The following is a 9,402-nucleotide window of genomic DNA, read 5'->3' on the forward strand; positions in this document are numbered from 1 at the left end:
TGACATCAAAATACTCTACAGATTGGATGGTTATGATGAGGGCCAGGAATGATCTGGACCCTAAGGGCCAGAGATGGTTGGACCCTTGATTATTAGGCCATAGTGTCTGGGTACCCTATATGTTGGTGAGTCTATGCAGTTGGGTATAGATCCACACTATATCCTGACTGATCAGCAGATTATAGTGCATATGTTGGTTTCTAGTGTCCAGTCTAATTTATTGTTGATCGCCATTAACGATATTCCTTCTTGAAAAGTTTTATGATTACAAAACCGGACAAAGCCCTGATTCAGGAGATGAATCTGGGGATTGCTCGTCACTTCTGCTTTATAATTCAGGGCTCGTAATGGCCAATGTTTATTCGTTCAACCACTAAACCATATTTGGTCTATAACAACACTTTTTTTGGTGTTACAAGCATAAATATTGCCTTAAATCAATAAAATTTGATCTGGGGTAACAATTTTTTTTTTGTGTTACAGTAGAGGATACTCGATGTTACCATAGACATGATGAAATTGCTATTGTAACACAAAATATTGTGTTAGAATTGATACTCAATTAATGTTACCATTAAACTAAATATTTTGGCGGTATTGTAATGGTGGGCAAATTTTGGCCAAATTTTGACCAAATTTTAAGCGGCCCAATTCTAAAATTTTGACCCGCTCAAATATAAACACTCTCACTTATACTGTTATAATACACTCACAATTATACCCTCACTTATCCAAAACACCCAGTTAAAAGACGATCTCAAACCTAACACTCTCGAATGGGATCGATGTCGGGGTCAATGGGTTCTAAATTAGGGTTCTAAATTACCTTCTCAGTCGCTGTTAGATCCCGAAGATTCTAATTAAGGTCTTGGAGTAGATTAGGGTTCTAGTAATTAGAGTTGGTAGAAATTGGGGCTTTCTTCTCAAATGGGTTCTAGCAATCGCTTTCTTCTGATATTTGTGGCTTTCTTCTTGTTTGATTCAGTAGGTACGGTCTTATTTTATTCTCCAATTTTGGTGTATGTCTTCTTGTGCTCTCGTGTGTGTATATATGTCTTCTTATTTTGTCTTCTATTTGTGCTCATATATTTATAATTTATGTTCATTTATATCGATTTTACTAATATCTTTCTAAAAATTAAGTTTTGCACCTGATTAAAGAAGACCAAAGCAATCCACTCAGAGCTTGTAGAGAGAGGACAAGATACTTGATTAATTTCTTCAATTGTATATACCTATGCACATAATCACTTGTATATCTATAATTGTAGTTTTTTTTTTTTTAATTTTTCAACCCATGTATTTCTCTGCACGCATATTAGCATTATATAAGACCTAACTCAATACTCTGCCATTTTTTTTGTTATCTTGAAAATAATAATTTGTGATCTCGAATTTGTTAGGAATGGGAAGTTTAGGAGCTGTATTAAAGCATCCTGATGATTTTTATCCATTGTTAAAGCTTAAATATGCTGCTAAACACGCTGAGAAAAAGATCCCACCTGAGCCACACTAGGCGTTCTATTACTCTATGCTTCATAAGGTTTCTAGAAGCTTCGGTCTCATTATTCAACAGCTCGATCCTCAGCTTCGTGATGCTGTACGTTTTGCTCTATTTGATTCCCTTAATATGCGTCCTTATCTTGTATCGTATCATTTCGTGCTCGTGTTTGTTTCAATTTGTGCAGTTGGATGTGTTTATGTTGTGAATCGTTATTGATGTGGGTTAGTTGTTGTGTTTTAGTCAAAAATGTTGAAATCAAATAAAATCTCATGTTTTATGCTGTAAGTTTTACCTGATTCGATTCATTCTGCCGCTTATCTTCTGCAGTGAATTATTATCGATGCATGTAAGAGGTTGTATTTTAGGTGACAATGTTGACATTAGAATCTAGAATTAGGTTATTTATACGAGTTTATGCGTAAAGTGATTTCATTATATAAATATATATAAATGTCGTATAAATGTGTGGATCATATTTTTGAGTTGACATATCCACAAACATTGATTTACATGTTTTGTTTATGTTTCATTCTATGCAGGTGTGCATTTTCTACTTGGTTCTTCGGGCTCTTGACACTGTCGGTATGTTATTTTGTGTTAACCTTGTGTATAAATTTGGTATTCTCATTCTTTAGGCTAGATTTTGTGTGTGTAGTTTGTGCATGATTGCATTTTTCCTATTGAAAATTTAGAGGTTCAATGTTTTTTTTAATCAGGTATGATTATTTGTCAAATTATTTGGTTTCGGTTTTGTTCCGGTTAAATCGGATCCGGTTCACCATAATACCCTTATTAACCAAGTCTTGAACCCTGGCTAATACCAAGTCTCGAAGCAGCTTGGTTTAAATTCCTGGACTCGAAGACATGTATGGTCGCTTTAAGACCATGAGTACATTCGAGTGGTAATATAATACATGGGTATTATAGCAGATCATTCGAATGATAGCAATTAAGTGTTCTGTAATTTTAGCATTAAAACAAGTATACAAATGTGTTAACATTTAAATACCCCAGTTAACCTGTCAAAAAAAATCAGAAATACCCCAGTGAAGCTGCTCAACTATCCATGTCTCCTGCTGCCACAAAAACTCCAGTGATACTGTCATTGACTCGTTGGTAAAGTTTCTACCGTCGTGGTATAAAAAGAAGTACAACTGAAGGAACGACGACACATTTGAAACCAGGATTACATTCCTCATTTCCATCGCGTTTACCTGAAGAAGCTCCACTGGCGGTCAACAATCCTCACACTGACCCAACTTATGGGATGTCAGAGCGGACTGTTCCAGGAGGACCGAACCCACTCCACAACTAATTAGCTACTATGAATATGCTTCCGCCTTCCAGATATACAAAGTTTTTGCAGTTTACAGGTGTGTTGTTCTTTAATTTAATTTGTTTCATAGAGATATATATTACACACATATATAATATATTCATGGCTACTACAGAATAAAAAATAGATATTTTTCATATACAAAGCATGTTTTAGAGCAACTGGCTGATTTAGAGGTCCACAACAATCGATTGTTAGTAACCATCCATCCGCCGTGGGAGCGGATATATTTTTGTCAAAAATTAAGTTGTAAATAAATTACATGCAGAAAAAAAGTTTGAAGTACATTCACTTGATAATTACGAGGACTATAACAAATAAACTAATATAAATTGAACTATCTTATTAGAAGAATTTTAGTTGTCGTTAGTTTGTAGTTTCTATGAGTGCATATCCGATATGTTGAAGTTCTTTCTTACAAAAACCAAACTTATCTGCTGTAATAGTAAAAATTCTATTTGGTTAAAAAGTTTATTAAGAATGCAATCAATATCTATTTATAATAGAAATTTAGTGAATATCTAAATTTAGAGATGCTTTAGTGTTTTGTTTTAAGGTTGACTTTGGTTTTAAACTGAACCAGACCTGCATAGTGTTAAAGTATTTAGACCTGGTTCGGTGTGCTGTAGCAGTGAACATTGTCATTTAAGCACCATAAATTACATTTTCTATGGATTTATTTCTTTGTAGTAGCAAATAAGGCTAGCTACAAAACCAGAAATGTGGAATCACATTTCTAAAGCCCTTCCCAAGATTGTTCTCTTATATTATTTTCCAATTGAGAAGAAGATAGTAACTTTATTATTTCAATATAGTGTTGAATGCTCTTCTCAAAACGTACGAGATTTTGTAAGATAAAATTTTTTAGCAGTATCCCGTACTATGACACTAGTGTGCTAAACTGGCAAATGTATTCCGTTGTATTTTAATTCATCAAAGTTACCCACTAAAATTATTATGATTGATCAAAAGTTAATGTTTATGGTGCTCCCTGCGTTTGTTGTGCGATAGCTGATATAAACCTGGCATTGCTTACAGGTTCTGTAATTGCTCATTTTCTATGATGTTTAACAATTATCAAATGCCGTAGGGGGTGCTTTGGTAGTCATCAAGGTGTTTTCTAAGGGTTACTGTATTTACAACCAAATTTAAGAAGGAACGCAATAGCATATGAAGATACAGTTATCGTGCACGACCTATTTTTATTTTTGTATTCATTAACTCAACGAAAAATGATGTAATTAGTCAAGTTAACGGCTCCATAATCATTATAAGTTGTATTAGTTGAGTGAATTACTTTTTTATCTTGTTTTGCTCATGCACTTGGTTTCTCAGCCTCCCTGCAATACTGATTTGTTTAAATGTTTGTTTATAGGGGCTGATATAGTTTTGCTTCATTTTGCTTGATTTATGCTATTGCAAGGGTTTATTTCCGAGTGTTGGGTTCGAGTGGACTGGTGGGCTGTCTTTGGGCTCTCTTTTTTGGAGATGGCGGGCTGGTGTTTGTTTTTAGATTGCTAGTGGGCTTTTTGGTTAAGTCTTTTAGCTTTGTAATTCTTATTTTAAGTTAGGTTTGATTTTTGATGTAATTTATTTTTGTTTTTTGTTTTTTATCTTTGTTTTTCTTAGAGCCTGTTCTAAGAGAAATTCTTGAGAAGTGACTCGTGTAAATTCTTTCTCTTTTATATATTTTACGAGGCTTAGACCTCATTTACCAAATAAAAAATCAGAGTGTTAAAAAAGAATGTTACAATAAGATATATTAAAATATTACCAAAAGATTGAATTGTGTGTTACAATAGCAAATATGGTGTTACAAAAGAGTCTATTCCAACACATATTTAGGTGTTAGTAAAGGGTTAGGTATGTTGCAACAGAACTGTGGTTACATTTTCAATTTGTTATCATAGAAATAGAAAATGTAACTATATGTACTATATTGTAACACATTGAGAGGTGTTACCAAAATTTCAAAAAATGTAACCGTAGACCCTTATTGTAGCAGGCTCAAATCCAACACCCCCTTATTTTTAAAAAGTGTAACCATAGCCAATAATTTGGCTTTAGGTAACATTTTTTGGTCATTTTAACACTTTTTTTTGGTGTTGCTACAGGTCAAATATGGTGTAGTGAACTACTTCAAAAATAGAAATGTTACAAATTATTTAAAGATTTGTCCGGAAAAGTTCTTTTGATAATGATACTTGGAAATCACTTATATACTTGCTGGACATTTTTGGCTCACTCTTACTTTGTAAATTCGTATTCTTTCAGAAACAAATGAGGATAAAGTGAATAGCTTTTGATAGACAACAGAAGTTAGAAAGATCTCCGCTGCAAGAGGATGAAGATGTTAGAAAATTAGACGAGGGAATTAGTACAAATGTATTTAAACTTGTATTTTAGTTGTTATAAATTGTAGAAGGATAGATTCTTATTTCATACCATAACCTGTAAACGATCCGGATTTAAAGGGTCATTTCTATATTATTTTATATTATATAAAGATTGTTTAGTAACACCAAATCTTGACCCCGGATTTGGGGTTGTTACAAGTTGTTATCAGAGCAACAAGTTATTGGTCCCTGAAATAAGAATAGGCGAGAGTAAGATAGGAGTGGTAGGTCATATAAGATAGGAAAGACCTAGGCATACTCGTTTGAAGTTCGAATTGAGTGCAAATTAGGATTAGCAGATTCGATATGGAATTAGTGAGATATGATATTGTTGAGAAAAGTGTAAGGCGAATATAGCAACGCTATATATATATATTAAGTTCCTAGATCTTTTAGTTGCAAAGGATTGATAGCTTACGGAGACAGGCAATGTTACCCTACTTTTCAGGTGGTTTTAAAGAAAAATGCAATTGATTTTTTTTGTGAGAATTTTGTGTAAGGAAAGCTAGGTGAGTTTTAGTATGATTTAACTTATAATTAGGTAACAGGACAAGCTCCATGCTGGAGGCAACGAGTTGATGGAAGCGGATGAAGAGTCAGAGTTGTAAGTTTCAAAGGCACCACCGATGCAAGAAGATTCTTATCACTTATCGGGCGCCGCGCAAGGAATGAGCTCTACCATATTAGGTCTACTCAAGATTAGCAAGAAGATGCGACCTTATCTATAGACAGAACGTCGAATTGCATTAGTTAGTTTTAAGCATAACATCAAGGACGACGACGAGAATATCAAAGACAGTATCAGACGTCAATATTGGGTTAGAGTTACGAATAAAATGGTATACAACAGTAAATGAAGTTTCGTCGACTAATAAGTGCGAGCAGAATCCAAGGAGAAGTAGAAAATATAGCGAAGTGGACAGACCCGTACATGTGCGTTCCTTTAATTAGATATCTCATTAAGAGGATTATTAGAATAACGAGTAACTTATATAGTAATGACGACCAAATGTCTGCTTTTCAAAATTTTAAAACGAGTTTTCGAATTATTTTTTTCTTAATAAACTTTCAGAAGATCTTTGCGTAAAATGAGTTTCTACATTTGGTTGTCAAAATACTACTTAAATTCTTGTTATTATAATTGGAGAAGGACCTAAAAGGATAATGGATCTAGACTCAGTGTTGTTAGTTCGGAGGACCAAATAGACCCACTAGCGGGAAGAAAGTTTAAAGTTTTTCTATGAAAGACGAACTTAAAACTCTGTTTGATAATACTAATAATTGAATCAATATGTTGAAACATTATTTACCCAGTTCATGAATTATTAAAATTTAACAAGTTTCGTTATTCGAAAAGATAGTGGATGATTGAAGGAAAGGGAAGACTCTTCCAGATGATTGGCGAAGAATAATATTCCCATCGACGAAGTTGAGACGTTGCGTGATCGATGGTTATTCTACGCGGCATAGATAAATTCAGAAGTAATGACTATAAATTTCGTAAGAACGCGATTATGATCGAATTATTAGAGTAGTTATATGAAGGCATTTCCAGACGACCTTCCGAAGTTATGATGTGACCTAAATTACGAATCCGTATTCAGATGATTCTTGAAGGTATACTTAAGTGAAGCGTGGACGGTGACTGTTAGGGCGAAAACACGCGCTAATATTCACGCAAGTATACGCGTTCGCAAGTAATATAGAATACTTTCTAGTTCGTTCCCTCAGAGACTCAGACTAAATTATTGTCTAATTAAACTCACTCATCAATGTATGATTACTTCTCAATGTTAAGACACTAACACTTAAAATTATTGATTAAATATTAACTATAATTAACTACTTAATTAATCACTTAACTAAAACTTCAATTTATCAATAATAAAACACTCATGAGATCACAACTTCATTATTACTTCCTTCTATAGCCATTATTATTACCTTTAGCATGTGACAGTGATGATATTAATCGAATAACACGAAACTGATAAAAGCCAACTTTCATTGTACTAATACCATTCTACCAAGCATCCACAATTAAGATAGAAGTTGAATAGTCATCAATTATGTTGAGTTCCCATATGTCTATAGAAATTGACAACACAACGATTTAAGCACAAGTTATTCCTTTTGATTACATAGGGCAAATAAAACTGTTAGAGTTACCCACTAATCATGCACAACGTACATGAACCTATGCTAGCATGGCAAGTTCTAAATCCCAAGATCCACCGTCGCTTCACAAGAGATTAACACCCTATCTTATATGTTCGCGATGCACATAAGACGAATAAGCACAACCAATACTAGATATCATGCAATCATCACACACTAAAGTATTAAACAACTAACTAAAGAATTCCATAATAAATCCGTTGCCCCATGATCACGATTAGCCCATAATAGCACTTATCGTCATCATGGGTTCATATGAAATCATGATAAACAAACACAAGAAAATAATAACTAAACTAATTATATTAAAATAGAGTACGTCACAAGAGTAAATAAGTTCAAAGCAAGAAAACTAGCATCCAACGTTACAACGAAACAAGAATCACAAAAATATATGCTTCCTCTTCGTTGCGGTGTGCTAAATCGGTCTTCTTCCTTATCTCCTTCGCTCCTTGCGTAAAAACACAATCTTCTTCAATCCACACTTGTCAAAACGTCTCAAATCTACTTATATAATAGTCCCATAAAACTCAGATTACATAGAAGTGGAAACCAAACAGAAGTAGAAGTCCTAAAATAATTTATCTTTTTTTCCGACCCTGCGCGGCCGCTCAGCTTGCTGCGCGGCCGCTCAGCAATGCTGAGCGGGCGCTCAGACCTCTACTGGAAAAATTCTGATTCGCTCCGTTTCTTCGCCGTAATCTGCCCGTTTCTTTCCTCTCGCAATGGTGAACACATGCCAAGGCTTATTCTTGATGATTCCTCCCCCGAAATGCAACTAAAACCCTGAAATGCATAAACACTAGAAAAACGCATCAAATACACAAAATACTTGTTTTCAAGACACCAATTTAAGCCATTTTAAGACGTTCTAAGTGATATAAAATGTCACTTATCACACCCCCAAACTTAAATCGATGCTTGTCCTCAAGCGTCACAGACTCAAATAAAAACATGCATGAATGCAATCTATATGAAAATGCAGCGATCCCCCTTACTACAATTAACCAACCAAATTGTCACATCTCAACGAATGCAGTTAGACAACTAAAGATCAACAAACTCATGCAAACGGACATACAGCCAGAAACGTGGTGTGTGCAAATACTTAACAGATATGCTTCGGAACTAGACCAATTACTATGACTAGACTATCCTCAAGGCAATCCTACGATTATACAAAGAATAAAAAATTCTAGGCACAAAGTGATATACAACACTACAAGAACTCTGGAGCTTACTGCGGAATCGTGCTTTTTATTTATAACTCAAATGCTTATTTGACCGTGCAATGAGTGAGGTCCACAAAAGACTTATACAATGGTATCCATGTAACGAGCGTTAGGTTAGCGGATCCCAGACTCTAAAAGCCTTAGGTCACTAGGCACAAAATCCCCTAAGAACTTAATAACTCGAATACCAAAGAGCCCACTCTTGATCAATTATGCATTTTTTTTTAACTTCTGAGCAAGTGCGTTTCGCTCCATCTTGCTCAACCCTAGACTACTCGCACCATATGTGAGCTGGCTACTAGCCATTTGACGCCTAGCCACAACTAGCAACAACTTCCATATTTTTTTCTCCAAAATTTTTTCTTTTTCATGCCTTTATCACTAGAACCTATAATCGAATTCTAAGCATAATAAGCAGATTGACCTTGAAAACAACCAAATCATAACAACAATCTAGCCCTTACGCATTCTCTAAGACTTAGTGGACTTACAATTGTTTCTAGCATGCATATCAACCTAAACAACTTTATATCACTTTAATGCTATCACTACACTCGCATCAATATCACAATTCAGTCGATAAATCATTGCAAAAGGGATCATGGTAAATGCATGAGCTACATGACATTCATAACAAAAAAAAAACTATATGCATAAATTATACAACTATATGAACTAAACTATCATGAATATGCAACTAAATGACACACACACAATATTCCTTAACTACCACCCCCAAACTAAAAATCTTCACTG

At 34.5% G+C, this 9,402-nt stretch overlaps 1 long non-coding RNA gene across 2 annotated transcripts; it reads left to right on the forward strand.

The window, feature by feature from the left end:
* The first annotated feature begins 694 nt into the window (after positions 1 to 694).
* Positions 695 to 4,553, forward strand: LOC141665421 (uncharacterized). Of its 2 annotated transcripts, XR_012552079.1 has the most exons (5): positions 695 to 988; positions 1,404 to 1,600; positions 2,044 to 2,877; positions 3,879 to 3,953; positions 4,216 to 4,553. It is a non-coding gene; the product is annotated as an uncharacterized LOC141665421 (long non-coding RNA). The 2 variants fall into 2 exon arrangements; XR_012552078.1 differs by lacking the exon at positions 3,879 to 3,953.
* Positions 4,554 to 9,402: the final 4,849 nt, after the last annotated feature.

The sequence above is a fragment of the Apium graveolens genome, chromosome 1 (genome assembly GCF_009905375.1).
Source record: "Apium graveolens cultivar Ventura chromosome 1, ASM990537v1, whole genome shotgun sequence".
NCBI lineage: Eukaryota > Viridiplantae > Streptophyta > Magnoliopsida > Apiales > Apiaceae > Apium > Apium graveolens.